This window comes from Trachinotus anak, unplaced genomic scaffold, assembly GCF_046630095.1.
Source record: "Trachinotus anak isolate AG129_WGS33_773 ecotype Australia unplaced genomic scaffold, CSIRO_AGI_Tana_v1 ptg000021l, whole genome shotgun sequence".
Taxonomy (NCBI): domain Eukaryota; kingdom Metazoa; phylum Chordata; class Actinopteri; order Carangiformes; family Carangidae; genus Trachinotus; species Trachinotus anak.
This window is the reverse complement of record NW_027273872.1, coordinates 11,070,723-11,089,391: the sequence shown is the minus strand read 5'-3', so window position 1 is coordinate 11,089,391 and position 18,669 is coordinate 11,070,723. Positions and strand designations below refer to the sequence as shown.

Sequence of the window (18,669 nt, the reverse complement as noted above, 5' to 3'; positions counted from 1 at the left end):
ATCGCTGTTGATTGCTGGACCATCCTGAAGATAGACTACCCTCTGCTCTTTTAATGTTAAGTGCAGTGCTTTTCAGGTTTTTTTTTCTTTTGTAACAACATTATTGAAGTGTTTTCCCCAAAACTGCAAAGAAAGTTGCACAGATTATTTTGGATTGTTCTGGAGATGATTTGAGGTTTATGTCTTTATCTTAATTTATCTTTTTCTTTATTTATTATCTTTATTTTTATTTATTTATCTTTATCTTTATTAAGCAGTACTCATGGGCATTTTTTTCTTTTTTCAGCTCCAAAGCCTCTGCTGCACTAAATACCCGACTGGCCAAATCAAATGGAAAAATACATAGAAATAGATAGGAAGAAGGAAAAGTAGTAGAAATACATAGGAATTATCACCAGTGTGTTTTTTCAAACACACCTTGTGGTACAGAACCTTGACACTCACAGCTTCATCCTCACCACTGCACTACTGATACAAAGATCACACAAAGGAAACATAACTGTCATCATCCCTGAACTCCACACTCTTATATTTAATTTATGAATGTCACATTAATTCCTGCGTTGTCAAGTGTGGTGTCAGTTAATATCAGCTGCTATTGGAAATTAACATATATTAACATTCGCTTGTACAGATTTATTTTTTAGTTAAGTGTGAGTGAACATTTTCTTTATTTTTAGTGTAGTGTTAGTGAACATTTTCTCTTTTTTTCTGTCTCCATGCTTTTGTCTGTTCTTACAGACAAAAGTATGGAAAGACATAATGTTTTTTTTTTTCTTTTTTTGTACCCACACCAACACAGCTGAGTGAAGGGTCCAACAGTGAAGAAGGATACTTAAAGGTAAGAAAACCATTTCTTAAACCAAGATGAACTAACCCAAATTTAGACCCAGCCCTGGTTTAATTCATTTTCTCTGGTGCAACAAGAGTAAAAGTTGCATTTAGTTCAGCAGAAATTCAAGCCTCATTTTAATTATGTCTGAACCAATTTGAGTGCTTTGCTTGGTGTTGCCTTCATTTTGCACTTTCTTCATTATATCTGAGTGTTTCTGTTTCACAGAGGCAGTAATTCTGCCGCATTTTTCTTGTCCCTGTCTGTCAACACCATCCACACACACACACACACACACACACACACACACACACACACACACACACACACATACATACACACAGCCTGTTGGGTATATTGCCCCAGTCATGATTTTTGCAAATGAAGCTCGGCTGCAAATCACGTTGGCTCTGGCCTGAATCAGCAGCTCTTTGGTGAGAGCTGATTTCCAGACGCTGCATGTTCTCTGACAGAGCACTCTGCACAGTTAGGACTGACTTAGTGTTCGTCTGCTGCGAGCAAAGACAGCTGCACATAAATACACACTTGGGGGAACTTGTGCCGTAGCTGTTATGTGAACTAGCTGCTGTGTTTCCATGGTGACGGTGAGGGTTGTTGACCCCCCACAAACTACACTTAACTCCCACATTATCCTCCAGAACAGAAGCATCAGTAGATAGTTGAAACCCTGTTTCTGTGGGATGTTTGAGGTTTTATCCTCTCTCACTGTGCCCCTGCTCTCAACTCAACAATGTGGAGTAGTTTTTTTGTTTTTTTTAGTACTGTCTTTTTTTTGTTGTTTTTCTTTTTTTCTTGAGCTTTCCTTGAGCACTGCCTACACATAGTTTTCATGTTTTAATGTGAAAGACCTCCTCCAATAAAAATCTTTTAACCTTGTTAATGTCCATATGATGTTTTTTATATAATAAAAGATGAGTGAATTACCATGACTGAGTAGTTCCACCTTGAACTGCAGAGAACCAATGACAGTTTCATAAAAACAGATTCAGACAGCCATGGATTATATGTCATATAACCCAAGGAACTAATCTTGTAAACTTGTTGGGAGGGCTAAGTAACTACAAAACCTTGTCAATGCAGACAACAAGAGTTTGCATTGGCACAACCACTAACACTGTGTCAGCCACTGCCAGTTACAAGCTAACAAACAATATAAACACATAACAGTTCTGATTTGTCCACTAGTCTCTGATTCTGGTCTCAACAGACTCCTTAGCTGAGTCTGACTGAGGCTCAAACATGTGGTTGAGTCCCTGTCCTTCCTCCTCCAATCTGAATGTTTATGAAGCAGATTCACAAACGTCCTGAAGTAACTCCTGGTGACTGATTCTCCAAAGATTAAGAGCGATCACTGTGATCACAGAGACATTACCACCAGAATGTTATTTCGGTGTGTTGAATGTTTAAATGTGTCAACCTAAGAGCGGTGCCTTAATGTTTTAGCTGTTGCAGGTGGAGCCCAGGCTGACTGCTGCATCACAGGCTTCTGTTGTTGAGCTGAGGATGAGTTTTAATGCACACACACATGTCTGTGTGTAGAGTGTGTTGTACTCACTCAGACTGTTGAAGCCTCATTTTGTCTTCAGCTTAACTTTTCATCTCTTACACTGTGAAGATGCTGACATCACACCGGGGGCGCTGCACCCGTCACTTTGTTTCTTTTTCTGTGTTTTTTTCAACTTCATGCGTGGAGGAGGGCGACTTGTTTGTCCTGGTGCCTGACACATTATCACTTAACTGTAATGGAGATTACAAGCTTTTTCTTTCAACATAGTTTTTCTTTTTACAGATGTGTGTGGCCTGGAGGAGTATGACTGTTCTCATAACCCAGGTTTCTATTGCAGCTTTGCATCAATTTTATAGAAAAGTAAAACATAATTGTGAATTAGTGATGATACTTGTTTTTTAGTTTGCAATTTCAAATTGCACATTAAGCAGGTTGCTGGAAACAAACCTACAGACTCAAGTAAAGGCGAGAACCAGGCACTGTTATACAGCCAGTAATCCTGAAGGAAGACCATTTAATGTAACCCTACAGGACCAGGACTGCTCAGGTGAGGAAGTGGGGAGGGAAAGGTGGAACAAGCCACAGACAGAGTCTTTAAGGCCAGGAACACGCTGCCTGCTTGCTGTGGCGGTTGCAGAGCATTTTGGTTTTCACCCATGTTAAAGGTTGAAAGTGGAAACACTGCTTGCGTGACACGCGTGTCTAAAACCTCACTGCTGCATCACATGATGTAGAGATTTATCACCTGTTTCCAGCCTAAAATAGAAGAAAATGCAACATGAGCCATCATGAGAATGATGCAGCATTTGCAAATCATAATCCTGGACACACCTTACATATGCTACCTGTCCTACAAAGGTGCTGGACCTATGCTATGGGACCATCAGAAGTGCCTACAAATGCCATTGCACAGCCCTCTGACCCTAAAGGGGGAAAAATCTTCCACTCAAACACTGGATTAGCGAATCCTTTAAACAACTGCTGAATCAGAGGAAGCTAACCTTTTATCAGGGGGACAGCACTCAAAAATACAGGTCCAGAGGTGTGTTGAGAGGGAGATAAAACTACATAAAACCCGCTAAACTCAAGTGTAAAGCGCAGAGTGAACTGAGAAATGGCAACTGATGTGCAAGGCTGGAAAGGCATCAAATCTATGGCAGGAAAGCAGAGTAAAAAGAGACGTGGAGTCTTTTGACACGTCTGACACTGGACTGGTGGAGGAGTGAAATAAGTTTTATTTAAGGTTTGCACACAATTTTTATCATGAACTCACTGAGTTCTGTCTCTTATCAATGAAAAGGAATGTCCTGGTCCTGACCACACTGGGGGTAAAATCCTGAAACTCTGTGCTATTTGTAATTTTTACTCAACCTTTCAGTCCTCTTTGGAGCAGCACAAGGTTCCTAGGAATCTACTTTTCCTATTTAGAAATGTGACACAGGACAGACTGGACCCCCTCCATTGATCAGAGGGCCAGAAGAGGGGTTGAAGCTGCTGCTGAAACCCTGTTACATCTTTGAGGCATCTAGAAGGAAACAGGACCATGGAGGAGATTGATTTCTCCTTAGCTTTTAATTGTGTACCACCTCACAGCCCTGCACAAAACCTTAACTTGGATTTTAACATTGTTTGCTGGTTAACTGATTTCTTGACAAACAGAGGACAGAGAGTCCGTCTAAATGGTTCTCTGTCTACTGTACTTATCCTCCAGTGGTGTCCCCTCACGGCTGAGTCCCACTTCTCTTCCAACAGGCATTGTTAAAATAGAGCCTGCAACTGCATCATGCAGAACAAACACTTAGGAACCACTCTGGATGATAAACTTACCCAAACTGATTTTTCACTTTCTTGAGATAGCTCAGAAGTTGTAAGTTTTGTTTAAAATGCTCTGCTCCTCTTTGATTGAGTCAGTTTAAACATTTGCTGTGATCTGTTGGTTTGTTCATCTGTGACTTGTTGGGACAAATTATCAATGTGTGCTCTACAGTTTATTTGCTTCCATCAGCTATTGGCATTTCCAAATCGGATTTGGCCAGTGACAACCTGAGGATGTGATACGCTGCCCCTATTTCCTTCTCTTGTCTTATTTATCTATTTATTTTATCATTTCTCTGTGTCCCATTCTTGTGAACGCAACATCTCATAACGCCTTATTCAAATTTGGCAGAAACATTCTTTTGGATTCAAAGATGAACTAATTTGATTTTGGTAGCCATAGGTTTAAAGGTTAATGTGACCTCACAAAAAACATTTTCGGTCAAAACTCATGAATTCATACACTAAGCATGACACAATTTAAATCAAATGTCTAATAGGATAAACTGAGGTGATGACATTTTATATCCCAAAGGTCAAAGGTCAACTTCACTGTGACATCATAATGTTCTGTAAAAGATTTCTGGTCATTATTCGTGGCGATAATTCTAGTTTTTCTACTGATTTTTTGATAATTTGGTGACAACGGTGATGTTGGTGTTAACCTGTCCACTTGTGTGTACTGTTGCGTTAATTTGTTGTATTTTCTGTTGACTGATGTCTATCAGCTATTTCAGCCATACTAAATTTGAACTATCCATCTCTTTATAGAAGAAGGAAAAAAAACCTTTTTATAAATCATTGTAATTACATCAAATTATCTGACAAGAGTTGAGATGGTTTCTTGAGACCCATTCATTGTTATTTTTTTTCCTTTGCTTTTCCATTGTTATGGAGGGATATGTAAATTATAATTGATACTAATTAAGTTCAAATATTGTCAGTTACAGATGAGGTTTGCTACACACAGCGGGAAAATATTGTGTTATTTGTTATTCTCTTCGTCTGAAACAATGGATCAATTCAGAAATGCATACCCTTTATGAATGTTTGGGCGTGTGTATGTGGGCGGGATTCATGTGTGCTGCACACTGTAAGATGCTCCTTTACTTGAACAAAAAGACAATATAGTTAAAAAAAAGTTTTACTCTCCACTCCTCACAGTCAGTATGGACAGGAGGAATGATCACACACAACACCAACTCTTTCCGGTACTGGAAGAGAGTATAGATAAAGTCTGAACCAACAATTTAAACTACAAAGTATGTTGTTGCTTTTTAATTAAAACTCTCCAAATAATCCCCAAAATTTTACACAGCAAACTTTTTTGACTCTATTGTGGATCTTAGGATAAAAGATGTGACTTTTACTAAAGACTTTTATTAGAGATTATTACGTCTGAAGTTTCCCAATGTCAGAGCTAAGCCTAGCACCACTAGGTTTTCATTTTAAAACTCATCTCTTTAGCTACGTTTTTGCCTCCCGTCCATACCACTCCGGGATTTTCGACGCCCGAAAATGGAGCATTTTGGAAATGCTGCTGGCCCTGCTCTAACTGAAAACTCTGGGGTTGCACTGCAGTGTGGACGTGCAAAAACAGAGACCTTCTGAAACAAAGACATAGACACACCAGGTCACTCCCTGATTGCCTTATCAGCCTGGACTACCAGTGGTGAAAGCAACATGAGAAATGAATTGCAAGTGTTACTGACCTTGTTTTCTTTGCTAGCAGCTGTTGTTCATTCAAATCCCGCATGTTAACGCTACAACTGCCTTTGCTTTCGTAGTATTTTCTGCAACAAATCAGCTGAGTACACCTGAAAGTAGACAATCTGCTTCCTGTTTACACCAGCTCATGCATGCCCAGTGTCCATGAATGGTCACACATGTATGTGTTTTCAGGTGTGTTAGTATGGACGCAGATCTGGTTTCTGATATTGAGCTGAAACGGTGGTCTGGATGGAAATTGTTTTCATTTTAAACGAAAACATAGTAGCGTGGATATAGCCATATGGGAATCTTTAAATCCTTCTGATTGCACTGTTTGTCTAGCTCCGTACACCTGCAGAGGCTGCTCCTTGTAATATGGAAGTATGCAAAACTCATTTTGGAGTATGAGGACAGACAGGAGAACAGTTCCCCTGGGACAGATGACAAAATAGACATATGTATATCGTTTTTTTCATTTCAGTTCTCAGATGTTGGATCTCAGTTTGACTCTGCTGCTCTCCACATCACCATCACCCGTACAAACCTGCTGCTGCATCTTTGCCATAGTTGCTGATAAAAGTGATCGTGTTCGTTGATTGGCTGTTTCACCTCGCAGGCTTAAGCGTCTGTCGGGGCCGGTGTGTTTGTTTCCCCGCAGATCTGCAGCTGAGGAGGAGGAGGAGAGGCAGCACTAGTTTCTCTTCTGGGAAGCTCTTGTCTGTTAATTAGCGATGAGCAGATGGAAGAAAGTCCACATCTCGCTGGGGATCAATTCTACCCAAGAAGCAGTAACAGCAGCGGCGGCTGCAGCAACCTTAGTTTATTTCTTAGCTCAGCAGCGGCGGGGCAGTGTCACCTCCCTAACGTGCCGGAGGGGGAGGAGAACCCGGGAGAGTTTGGAAGAGGAGTCTTAGACACACACAAGATGCGAGGAGCACCTCATTTTCAGAGATTTCCTCAGAGACCCCTGAGAGGAGCGGCGTTCAGCTGGCGGTTGAGTGTTGAGTTTAGTTACTTATCATTACTTTGTTTACAGCCATCTGTTTACACACACATCCTCCTCATCCTATCTGCTCCTGTCTTTCCGCGCTCTGTACGCCGCGAGCTGTAACCCACCGACCTCCTGCCAAAACTGAAGCATCGCTGACAGCTGCGGCGGCAGCAGTTGCTGGTTTCCTCTTTCCGGCGGCACATAAAGCTGCTGCAAACAGAAAGTGACTTTGTGGAAGCTTTTGTGGCGGCGTCTGTAGAATCAGCATCTCAGTCAAGCACCATTGTCGCTCATTTAGCTATTTGCTAACTGCAGAGGTGACGGGAGCAGGACGACTCTTCTGCTGCTTCAACTACGACACCCTTATGTATCAAAATAAAGGTTTTTGTTTCTCACACATGGAAAGGATAAATCTATGATATCATATAAGCGCCTTGTTGTCAAATCTTTTTTTAATTATTATTTGGTGAAGTAAGACGAAGACAAAGACAGAGACAACATCAGGGCATAATAGAATGAGACCTAACATAAGAAGACAGAATAGCATAAGATAACGTAACATGATGGCATACAGTACTACAGAGAACACCTGACAGCTTCTTTTTATTGCTATATATATGTGTATATATATATATATATATATATATAATTTGATTTGATTTACTGAGATAGACAAATAAGACAAATAAGTTAGGTGTATTTATTTGTTTGTTTGTTTATGTATTTATTTATTTTTATCCCTTTCTTTCTTCCCAGGCAGGTACTTGGGGATAGATGAGAGAGTGGGGGAAACCATCCATCAGTGGGAGAAGCATGCAGTGCTGGGGAGGCAGAAGCTGTATGGTTTGTGAGTTTGTTAGTTTATTTGTTATCGACCGGTGATATAGGTTGGCAGATGGGATTGGTTCAGTTTGATGAAGTTGTTGTTGTTGTACGGATATACAGGGCTGCCCCTTGGGAGGAGGCTGACCATCAGGTGGAAGGGACCTGTCTGCCAACATGGTTTCCTCCCAGACCCTCAAGGAGGGAGCTAATCCTATCTGGGGTGGGTTTTTTTGTTTGTTTTTTTTTCTTTCTCCCCTGACTTCTCCTCCTTTTTTCCCCCTCTCCCCCATCCCCAGTAGATGTACCTTCCCAAAAAATGCAGTTATAAACAAATATAAGGACATTTAACTATTTAATAATGTACAGTCATTGTAGACAATTACAACTTCTCCTTTGAAGACATATTTTATAATATTCCAGCCGTGTTTTATTATCTTATACAGCAGCCTCCATTGATGTGTGACCACAGGAGGGCTTGTTTTTAAATGTTCATATACTGTTTGTAAATGCTACACAGTGTTAGCGATAATTGTATCAACCACATAAACAGGTGCTAAGTGTATCTGTCTTTGTGCCATTAAAATGAAAGTGGCTGACGATTATCCTTTAATAGGGATTTAAAACCTTCCTCCCTGCTGATCACAGCCACCGTTACATCAGAAAACAAACCTCCTCTATTCACGGGAGTAAGTCAAAGTTTCCTGCTCTAAGTTTCAAAATAAAGTGAAGCTTCGTGGGCAATCAGGTTGTGTTAGTCTGATCATCACTGAAGGAGGTTGTCAAGGAAGTTTATAGAATCAGAAGCAAGTTTGTTTCTGCACAAATGCAACAAACGAATCACTCTGCTGGAGTGTGTGTGTGTGTGTGTGTGTGTGTGTGTTTGTAATGAGTGACAATGTGTCTTCTGTAAGACAGGATAACAGCTCAGTGTTCTATCCTGCTGAGTTGATTAGATCTGATTTAAAAAAAAAACAAAAAAACTTGTGTTTATATAACAGGAGAATAAGGAGCTCGAAAAAAAATAAAAAACCAAACAAAAAACTGCGGGACAGAAATGGAAAATGTCAGCGAGTGGCAGATTGACGGCTGATTGGCAACTAGAAAGAGGGAGAGAGAGAGAGTAAGAGAGAGAGAGAAGACAAACAGGTAATGACGCCCACAGCTCGCTGAGAGAGGACGATTGATTTTAAACAAACCCCGGGTTGAGTTAAAGCCTAGATTTGTTGTCTGTTTCCACGACAATGTGCAACAGTTAGAAACAGAGGGGACTGAGCTTTTCTGCTAAATACACTACATGGTCAAAAGTATGTGGACACCTGAGCAAAGGGTGTGTGTCCATCCACCTGTAAGAAAATGAGTCCAACGCGAATGATGGGTTTGTTCCGGGTCCTCCCAAACTGGGGGAAACCGTTTCTTTATGGAGCTGGTGTTGTGCACAGATTCATTGTAATGTTCTAACAGGAAAGAGACAAACACAAACTGCTGACAAAAAGTTGGAAGAAGATTTCTCTTCATTAGGACTAAGATGTCCAAACCAGCAGAAGCAGACCCAGACCAACTTCAGAGCGCCACTCATTTAGCAGGTGTTGTTCTCCAGGCACTTTCTAAAACTGCATTTATCTATTAGGCTGCCAGGCTTCATTAGTGATTCATTAGTCTAGACTACATCTTTCCACTGCTCCAGAGTCCAACTTTGCTTTGTTTTGAATCACTCAAGTTGATGCTTCGTGTTTCACGTGAGATCAGGAAAACAATCTCATGAAGCTCCTAACAAGCAGCTCATTGCTGACACCCAACGTTCCTTTTCCCTTCTTTCCCTTCTTCAGACAGCGGCAAAATACTTTTTTTTTTTTTTGAAGCCTACTCAACCTTGATTTGAAAAACCTAAGTTTAGTAACCCATCAACCTATTATTTTATAATGATGTCACGACCTTTGCACAGTTTGTTTGCTTTAAATACAAATTCATATCCTTGCTACCTGCAGCAATGGGAAGTCAAAGCAGGTGTCACATATTTTTGGCCAAATGTGGTAAATTGAATACAACATAGTGAAGAGGACTGAGATTCAGGACATTCAGGTTCTATATAAAAACTGATAAAGGTGAAGAGGTGTTAGCAATAGCATAGCCGTGCAAGTTAACAATTATTTTACACTGGAGATAAACTATACAGAAAAGCTGCACAAAGGAGAAATGTAGTTACTAAAGCTGCCAAAGTCAGCTTTTTAGTTTCGTTACTACTATGGTGAATGGCAATGGTGATTCTCCCTCAGGCTGAAACTGGGGAGGTGTGTCCATGATAATGTTGTGACAGTGTGAGCACTAAGGAACACCTGCCCTTGGTTTTTGCACGTGCACTGCACAAAGGTCAAGTGTGTGGAGGTGCCTGACTGATGAGGGCATTTCCTGGGCTGCCTTCAGAGTGGTTAGGAAGTAATGGTGAAGTAAAACAAAAAAATAAAAAAATACAATTTTTTTGGTAAATTAACAACTTGAATCACTATGCACATATGAATGTAGTTAAATAACCAGGAAGTTACTGCAAAATGTAGTTAAACCACTAGTTTAATAACATGTTGTTCACTACTCTCCAACACTGGTATTTAAGTGGTACAGAGTAGAGTTATTCAGTAAAACTGAATCACGAGAGAACAGCAGAGCTGCAGTGATGAGACCGTGTGCAGAAGGGAGGAGAGAAAAAATGAAAAAGGAAGCATGGTGGTCGCTCACATACGATTTATGACCTCATTGGCGGCTGTTGACACGCAGCCTACGCCCTCTTCAATTAGGAGCCACTCAGCTGGAAAAGGAGGGAGGGGAAGCAGAGAGAAGGTAAAAGGACGAGGAGGAGAAGGTTTGGTGGGAAAGGGGTGGGTGGGGGTCTTCGGCAGCGGGCAAGTCGAAGGTCCCCGGGGCCGTCCCTGCATCCCTCGCCATATGTTTTCACTTAGTCAATCATGTCGACACTTCTGGAACAATCTGCTGGTGACGACCCGGCCCTGGGTGCTGGCTCGCCTTGGCACTTTGCAGCCGCCATCAGCGCTGTCCCTTAAACAAGATTTAATTTCCTCTTTATCTATTCAAATTGTTGCAGAGCAAAGTAACGTCATTCAGTTGTTTTCTTTTTTTCTTCAACTGCACAGGGAGATAAAGTTTTACTTGCAGTCAATATCCTGCAGGAAGGTGAATGGAACCGAAACACATGAACAAATCCAGTTGATTGAAACAAATAATCAGACTGTGCTAATGTGCCCTAGTGTCCATACAATGAACCAATACAATACGTACAATTTATCCACCTAAATCCAACCAGACCTGCAACCTGAACAACTATACAGGTTGTAAAGTTAGCTACCAAAACCATTTTTGTACCAGGCTGTAAACATGTTTATTTCTGCTCTAAAGTTGGACATTTTAGCAAGGGAGTCTATGGGGATTGACTCACCGTTGTAGCCAGACTCTAGTGGTCATTTGAGGAACTGCAGTTTTTGCACTTCTGTATTGGCTTCACTTTTCAGCCTTGGAGGTTGCTGCTTGGTTATGAGGTTAGGTTTTGTTGCTAGGCGACATCTAGTGGCTGTACTAATTATGACAGGAGCAAAGGGGAAAGTGCGGTGACGTAGTATATAGAATGACAAAGTCTACGTCAGGAGGAGGTTGGGTTGGATGGATGGGTCAACAAAACACAGGAATTTTATGTTGTTTACCACATTTTTTTCAACCCTCTGATATGTTATGTTGTTTCTATTATCCATGACCATTCGTTGTTATTATTGTAACCATGACAACAAAGATCATCTAATGTTGAGTGGTAATTATTTTAACCAAAATCAATTTTTTCCTAAACCTAACCAAGCCTTGACCATTATTATAGTAACAATGGCAACAACGGTAGGTACACTGATCTTGGTACAGTCTATGTGTTTATTATTGTAACCATGACAACCAAGGTTTGGTACGCCTGCTCTGTAGGGGTTCTATTTCAGGAGACACTCCTATGGGCCATATCAGAGGGTTGAAAAAAATGTGGTTGTTCAGGTTGGAGGACTGGTTGGTTATTAATCATCCTAAATTTAACAAACTCTCCTAGTTTGGATTCATTACGTCAGATGCGTCATGAGTTAAGTTACAGTTAAAGAGCCAAAGAAATCCTGCCGCTGTCAATCATTCCGGTTCACTTAATTAACAATGTTCCAGTTTTCAGACCTTCATCTGGTAAAAATTCTTAGTTGTGATGTTTAAATTACAGCAAAATTCTGAACTAAATCGGATTTGTCTCTCTCTCTCACTCCTCTAATGGCTTCCGTTATGGGGGCAGATCCAGTATAAAGAGAGGGAGGTTCTTCCTCAATCTAAAAGGCCCCAAAAGCAAATACTGGATTCCTCTTGTGTTTCTGCCCCAACATTATCAGGTCAGGAGACCTCAGAGACCCAGACGATATTTGAGGGTTTAAAAGGTCTGAGATGTAAGAGGGGCCGAGACCACTGAGGCCCCTCAGAGCAAACAGTTCAGTGCTGCTGTGGAAGTCAGTAAAGAGCTGAGAGGCCCACTCTGTCTTTTAGGTGCCTGAAAGATCAGAATTAAAATGAAACCACCGACACAAACAGTTTTGGCCAGAGCACTGCACATGAATAAACACTGCTGAATTAGCTAAGAGGCTATTTTTCATCAGCAGTCCCTGGACAAATGTTAAACACTGCAGTCACCCCACCCCAGTCCTGTCTCCAGTGTATTGGTTGTTTATTTTACAGGTATTGGTGACACATAGCTGATAGATGGTGAAGTTAAAGGAGCCAAAAAACATTGTTATAAGAGTCAATTTAGGGTTTAGCTCCTGCAAAACGTTATCAAACATATGCATTTTTCTTTTCACCCAGGCTCTTTCACAGATTCAGCAAAAAAAAAAAAAAAAAAAATTAAATCAAGCTTCACCAGGGCTCGCCGTTACATTGAGAGTCACCACTCAATTTACATGATGCGGCCGTCCCTCATGAGACAGTGACCTGAGGGAAGAAATTACCCATCTGTAGATGACCGCAGGGCTGATGGTGAAGTGTTTTTATTTATAGAAAGAAAGTGATGAGGAAACAGAGAAAAAACACAGAGAGCTCACCTAACCTGGGTGAAATGAAGCAGGTACGCCAGGGAATGATTGACAACACACACACACACACACACACACACACACACACACACACAGGACAAGGACAGAGCTGTTAGAAGACATTAACATGCAGAGACAGCAGCAGCCTGCAGGTGAGCTCTCAGTACGTGAACAGGTAGAGAGGAGAACTGACACAGCAACTAATCCTCCTCTGAGGCATCTGAATTTGCTTTGGATATTTTAATTACACTGATCACATGACCATGTGATTTCACTGACAGCACAGTTCATTTCCTGTTCCCTTACCCTTCTTCTGAGGTAGGTTTCCTCCCAGGAGGGGTCAAAGACGTCCTGTGAGGAGAGGTAAGTGGCCAATTAAACAACCCCATGACTCTGCAGTGTCTTGCGTTGGGCGGCAGTGTGATGAACACAACACCTGCATCCATTTCTCTGTTACATTTCCTACTTGGGGTGAAACTGATCATAATATTTATACTTTAATTTTCCATGTGGAAAACTGGTCAGCTGTTTTCAAGTACGCATGGAAACCCCGTGAAAATGCAATCCTCAGGCTGGCTGTCGGTGTTGTTTGCTGCCATATTATTTTCATTACCGATGCACAGTGAATCTTGGGATAGGCTGGAGCACCAAGGAGTTGGAGCCTTCATGGCCAAGGAAAAGAAGGATGCATATCTCAGCCACATTTGAAGGAGCCTTTGAAATGGGACAGCCTGGTCACACACCGCTGTGATGCAGTCGGTTTTCAAATGCAGCCTCTGAAGGATGCGGCCCCGGAACAACCAGCAGATACTGGCTACTCTTATTCTGTACTCAAATCTCTCAATGGAGCTTCCAAAAAAAAAAAAAAAAGCATCAGTCATTTGAGCTTCACGAAAAGAAGAATCACAGAAACAACAGACACTGAAACTGGCAGTGAAATTGTTTGAATCCATCTTCAGGCTGACTGTAAAAACTCAGCTCTTCACTGCCTCCATCCCACTCTAATCCTTGCTTCCCCAGTCCTCTGACCTTTGACCTCTACAGTAACAACAATCTCAAAAGGAGAAAAGACTGAGTGGAGATCTGCCTCTGTATTAATCTGATTATAACCTCTCTGACATTGTGACAATCAGATTAAGGTCTTTACAGAGCCACACACTGACTTTCTGTTTAATCTGGTTCAAATCTAATTATAAGGGTGTGTGTGTGTGTAAATGAACTGACTGTCAGGGTCAGAAGTTTAACCACATAAACTATTGATGAAATTAAATTAAAATCTGAACAGACTGAGGAAGTCAAATCTGAGAGAGTTTGGAATACTGATAGTGAATTAACATGATATTAACACATGAAAGCAGAGCAGTGTGAGCGGATAATCGCTTCCACGCTGAGAGAGATCCTATCTGGAGTCACAGTCAGAAGTTCCTCTGATGCTCAGTGTGCCTTTAGATTTAAGTCAGGGTTTTGTTTTAAAGAGAAGAAGAAGAAAGAGTCAATTCAAATCAGTCAGGAGTATTTCCATGCCAGGAAGCTCTGAGTAAGAGTGTATATTTGTTCTGCTGTATGCAGTTAAACCCCTGAAGAAAGATGAGGCAGGCACAGTTACATTAGAATAACAGTGTTCCACACAGTTATTCCATTAACTCTGCTTATCTCTCTGCCCATCATGTTTTCTTTGTTACATTTTTTATCCATCCTGTCCAGTCGACTTCTATTTTCTTCAGGTTATTGCCATTTTTTGTGTGTACCTCCGTTTTTCGGACGCATTACGTTTTCAGGTTGTCAATCCCATTCTCGTGAACGCTATTTCTCCGTGACGCTCAGAGGGGATTTTATTACAACTGGCACAAACATTCACTTGGACTCAAGGGTGATCTGATTAGAATTTAGCGGTCAGAGGTCAAAGGTCACTGTGACCTCACAAAGCACCTTATTGGCCATAACTCACAAATTAATTCACTAATTTTGACAATTTAACTGAAATGTCTATGAGGATGAAATGAAGTGATTACATTTTATATCCAATCGTCTGGTTGGTGGAGGCAAACCACAACGTGGTGGTAATTCTATTTTTTATTTATTTATTTATTATTTTTTTATTGTTCCCCCAGTATCCTCGGCTGCTGATTTAAACTCTCTCTTTAATCCTTTTTAAACATGCATGCAAAGTAAAGACGTGGTGATAAATCACTGGTGAGAGGGCAGAGAAGAGGCAATAATTTCAGAAATTGATGTTTAAAATTGTGGACAAATGAAGCCAAACCTAACTGCAAAAAAACAAATTATGATTTCGCTTTTTGCTTAATCTTTGTTTTTTTTGGTTTTTTTTTTGTAATCTGGGTGAACTGACCCTTTAAAACAAGCTACGAGAGGCCTTGAAGTGTCAGCTGTTTTCTAACTGATAAATAACTTGCTATCTCTGCTGTGCTGAGAGAATTAAAGTTTATTGTAAGGTTATAACTTTCAGCATTGTTTACATGAAATTTCCAATCAGTTTCATTTTTATAGTGCACCTCAGCGTGCATTAATTTTTGTGTTTGTGTGTTTTATTTTTCTTGCACACTCTCTCCCTGAACTCATACATTTTAAATATACCTTCATCCGTACTGAGACTATTGATTTTTTTTTCCACAGTGTTCACTGGATGTTACTCTCTCTGCTGCTGGTTTTAGATGAGACGGTAAGAGCTGTTATACGTGAAACATATTTGTTGCCTTTAATATGCATGTTTGTGCCTGCCAGTATCAGTAACATTTTCAGCAGAAATGAGGCAGACAATCCGGAGAGGCTCTGCGGGTCAGCAGGTCTTGTTTCTGTGACGTTGCATGCAGCAAAATATACAAAACTTTATCAGTGTTTTAGTGGCCAACTGGTAAAACCTGTGCGATCGTAACTTTTGTTTTTTAGCCAGGGAAAAGGGGAAATCAGTGATGTTATGTAAGAAAATCAGGGGGTGTATCTTTAAACTCCTCAGGGTGAAGACAGCGAGTGGCTGATAAAGTGTCCAAGCACCGAAAAAGAGAGAAAAACATCGACGGATGGACGGACTCCAGCAGCAGCAGGTTGGGCTGCTCATTAATTATTAAGTATAATCAGCACTATTAGTCGACTGTGTTTGTGGGTGTGTGAGTGTGTTATTGAGTGGCCCGGTCCAACCTCTGGCTGCTCTCCCCTTCTCAGCAGGATAAAATCTGTTTTCGGAGAAGACGTTCTGAACCACAAACACCTGGAAATAACTTTATCGATCAGCACAACAGTGAGTTACATCACTGATTAAAGGGGAGATGAAGCTGCTCTTACTCTCCAGGCCTTCCTCTTTGCAGACTCAACCCTGCTGGCTCTTATGTGTGTGTTTTTTCCAGGTCTAGATCCTTCTGGATCTTCACTGACTGATCAAAAATAAAATCAGGTGTTGTCCTGAGCTCTGTTTGGGTTGAATCAGTGAATAAAAAGAGATCAATTAAATCATTTCTAATGATTTATTGGAAGTCTCTAGACAGAAAGTCAAAGTAAAACCAGAACACCAAATGAACTGGAGCTGGAGCTCTAGTGACAACAGAATCAGAAGAGAAGCTCTGAGCCTCACTTCTGATTGGCGGACTGTTTTCTGAGTGATCCTACAAATATAGCAGATTTCCGGTAAACACGCAGGGAGACTAAATCCTGCAAGGTTAGATGGTCGGTCCAGTCAAGGTGGGCTGGGCTTGGGGCATGGCTAAGAGTGGTGACTGCTTTGTTGTGACATCACAAAGTTACAGAAGTCCTGATGGCTCAGTTTCTGAATTCAAGCTGTGTGCATTTCTCTGTGGATTGAGCACTTTGATACTTTCACAGTATTAATACAGAACCTGTTTTTTGAAGAATGGAGTACTTTTCATATTCTTTTTTTCAAACTTACAATCTTACACAAATCAGTTTTTGAGCTAGTAATTACTGTCTGTGAATGTACTTGCATTAGCTAATTTTAATTATGTTTATTTAAATTTTCATAATGGAGAGAGTAGGGTAGGTGAGGAAGACGGGCAGATAATGGGAAATTGTTAATTTTTGTTATTATTATTATTTGTCTGATAAGCCTACTGAACCTGCTTTATGTCATAGCATGCTGTTTTTTTCATAATTTTGAACTGACCCACACACCTTAAAAATATTAAAATGTAAATTAACCTGAGTTAATTGAGTATTTTTTTTTCTTTTTTTTTTTTTTATGGGAGTATTATACTTTTATTTGAGTATAGATTTTCAGTATGCCACTTACCACTGGATGCCAGCCCCCCCAAAAAAGCAAAACACCTTTCCATAGGCCTGTTGAGGGGTTTATACCAGTGTCAAAATCACCATGACACAGACTGTACGAGACCCAAAAGACAGTTCTCTCAGAGGATCTGAACACTCAAGGCACACTTGAGCAGTGGACGGCTGGACAGAAGGAAGCGTCTACATGCAGCTTACTCACCGAGTAACAAGCGAGCGGGAGAGAGATCATGTCAGATCCAAAATCAATGTTGGATTGTCTTTAGTGCGAGCTACTTGGTTGGCTAATGAGAGTCAAAAGCTTTGTCACTCAAAGGTCAGTCTCTGCAGAGCTCTGAACCAATCTGCCCCGAGGCTTTAATTGGGAGCAGTGGGGCGAGTGATGTATAACACCAGCAGAGCTCCATCAACTCGCTGCACTAACTCCTATCCAGCTGTTCTACACCTTTATTTCTCCAGGGAGGAGAAACCTCCAGCTTGCTCTCTCACACACACACACACACACACACACACACACACAGACACACACAAAACACAGTAGTCTCATGTCCGAATACCAACAGCTGCTGATGGTATGGATGTCAGTATCTGTATAAATGTGAACCAACTAGAGGTTCAGCTTTCAGAAATTGATCTTTGTTTCAAAGATATTGTTACTCATGATTATCAGCATGGAAACAAGCTTGAGTTAGAATACCTACATATTAGTATTATGATGTGTTCCTCTCGTGTAGCATGGTAGACGTGATACACCTGCCAGGTTTATGAGATGTGAACGCTTTCATCAAAATAAAGTACAGTGTATTGATTTTATATCTCTATATTTGGATCTTTCTATATCTGGATATACATGCATCTGGGAAACATCTGAGTTTCCTCCAACTCCAACATGCTAACTGTAGGCATGTGTGATGCCAGCATGCTAGTGTCAGGCTGATGAAGGAGAGCTAAGTCTAACAGAGAGCCACTGAGACTTAGATGTCCCAAAATGACCCCACTTGTGATGAGGGTCTCGACATTTTCCATGACTCCAATTACTTTGTTTTCTGAGGCCATGAGCTCCAAACATCTTCAGGCTACACGTAGCTCCCAGCTGGCTGAGGAAGGGGAAACTCATCAAATTAAGAAGCGTCAGTCAGTCCAAACTTTAAAAGTATTGCTTCTAACAATCTTCTCAAACTGCAGATCTTGCACAGATACTATAAGTCACAGTGTTATTTGCTTGTTGCTTGTACAGCTGCCTCTTAACATTTTCTCATGTGCAAGTTTAGTTTCCGCACAAATCTGCGCAATATCATAACTGATCTCACAGCATCAAAGATCCTAGGGTCATCCTCAATGCACACACATCCAAAATAAGATGCTCACGTGATAGATGACAAAAACAATAGCAGCTAGCTTTCAGAGGTACGACCCACTGCAGCCACAAGAGGGCAGTAAATTACAAGATGAATGCAAACAGGCAACATCAGATCCTTTGTGGGACAGAACGTTGTTCTGAGATCAGATGTAAGGAGAGGTGTCACTAGATATGGTTTGGTTGTTCGGCTCTGCTCTGTAAAACTACGAGAAAAAAGCAGCTCCTTTATAAAAATGAAAAGTTTTGAAT

At 40.9% G+C, this 18,669-nt stretch overlaps 2 long non-coding RNA genes across 4 annotated transcripts; both read left to right on the top strand.

Moving 5' to 3' along the window:
* Nucleotides 1-3,206: 3,206 nt before the first annotated feature.
* LOC139606356 (uncharacterized) lies at nucleotides 3,207-10,095 on the top strand. 2 transcript variants are annotated; one of them, XR_011684610.1, is made up of 3 exons: nucleotides 3,207-6,878; nucleotides 7,633-7,723; nucleotides 7,822-10,095. It is a non-coding gene; the product is annotated as an uncharacterized lncRNA (long non-coding RNA). The 2 variants fall into 2 exon arrangements; XR_011684611.1 differs by having other exon boundaries at nucleotides 3,207-6,890.
* Nucleotides 10,096-11,725: 1,630 nt separating this feature from the next.
* On the top strand, nucleotides 11,726-17,613 carry LOC139605976 (uncharacterized). 2 transcript variants are annotated; one of them, XR_011684515.1, is made up of 4 exons: nucleotides 11,726-13,169; nucleotides 15,441-15,486; nucleotides 15,781-15,868; nucleotides 15,987-17,613. It is a non-coding gene; the product is annotated as an uncharacterized lncRNA (long non-coding RNA). The 2 variants fall into 2 exon arrangements; XR_011684514.1 differs by having other exon boundaries at nucleotides 11,727-14,343.
* Nucleotides 17,614-18,669: the final 1,056 nt, after the last annotated feature.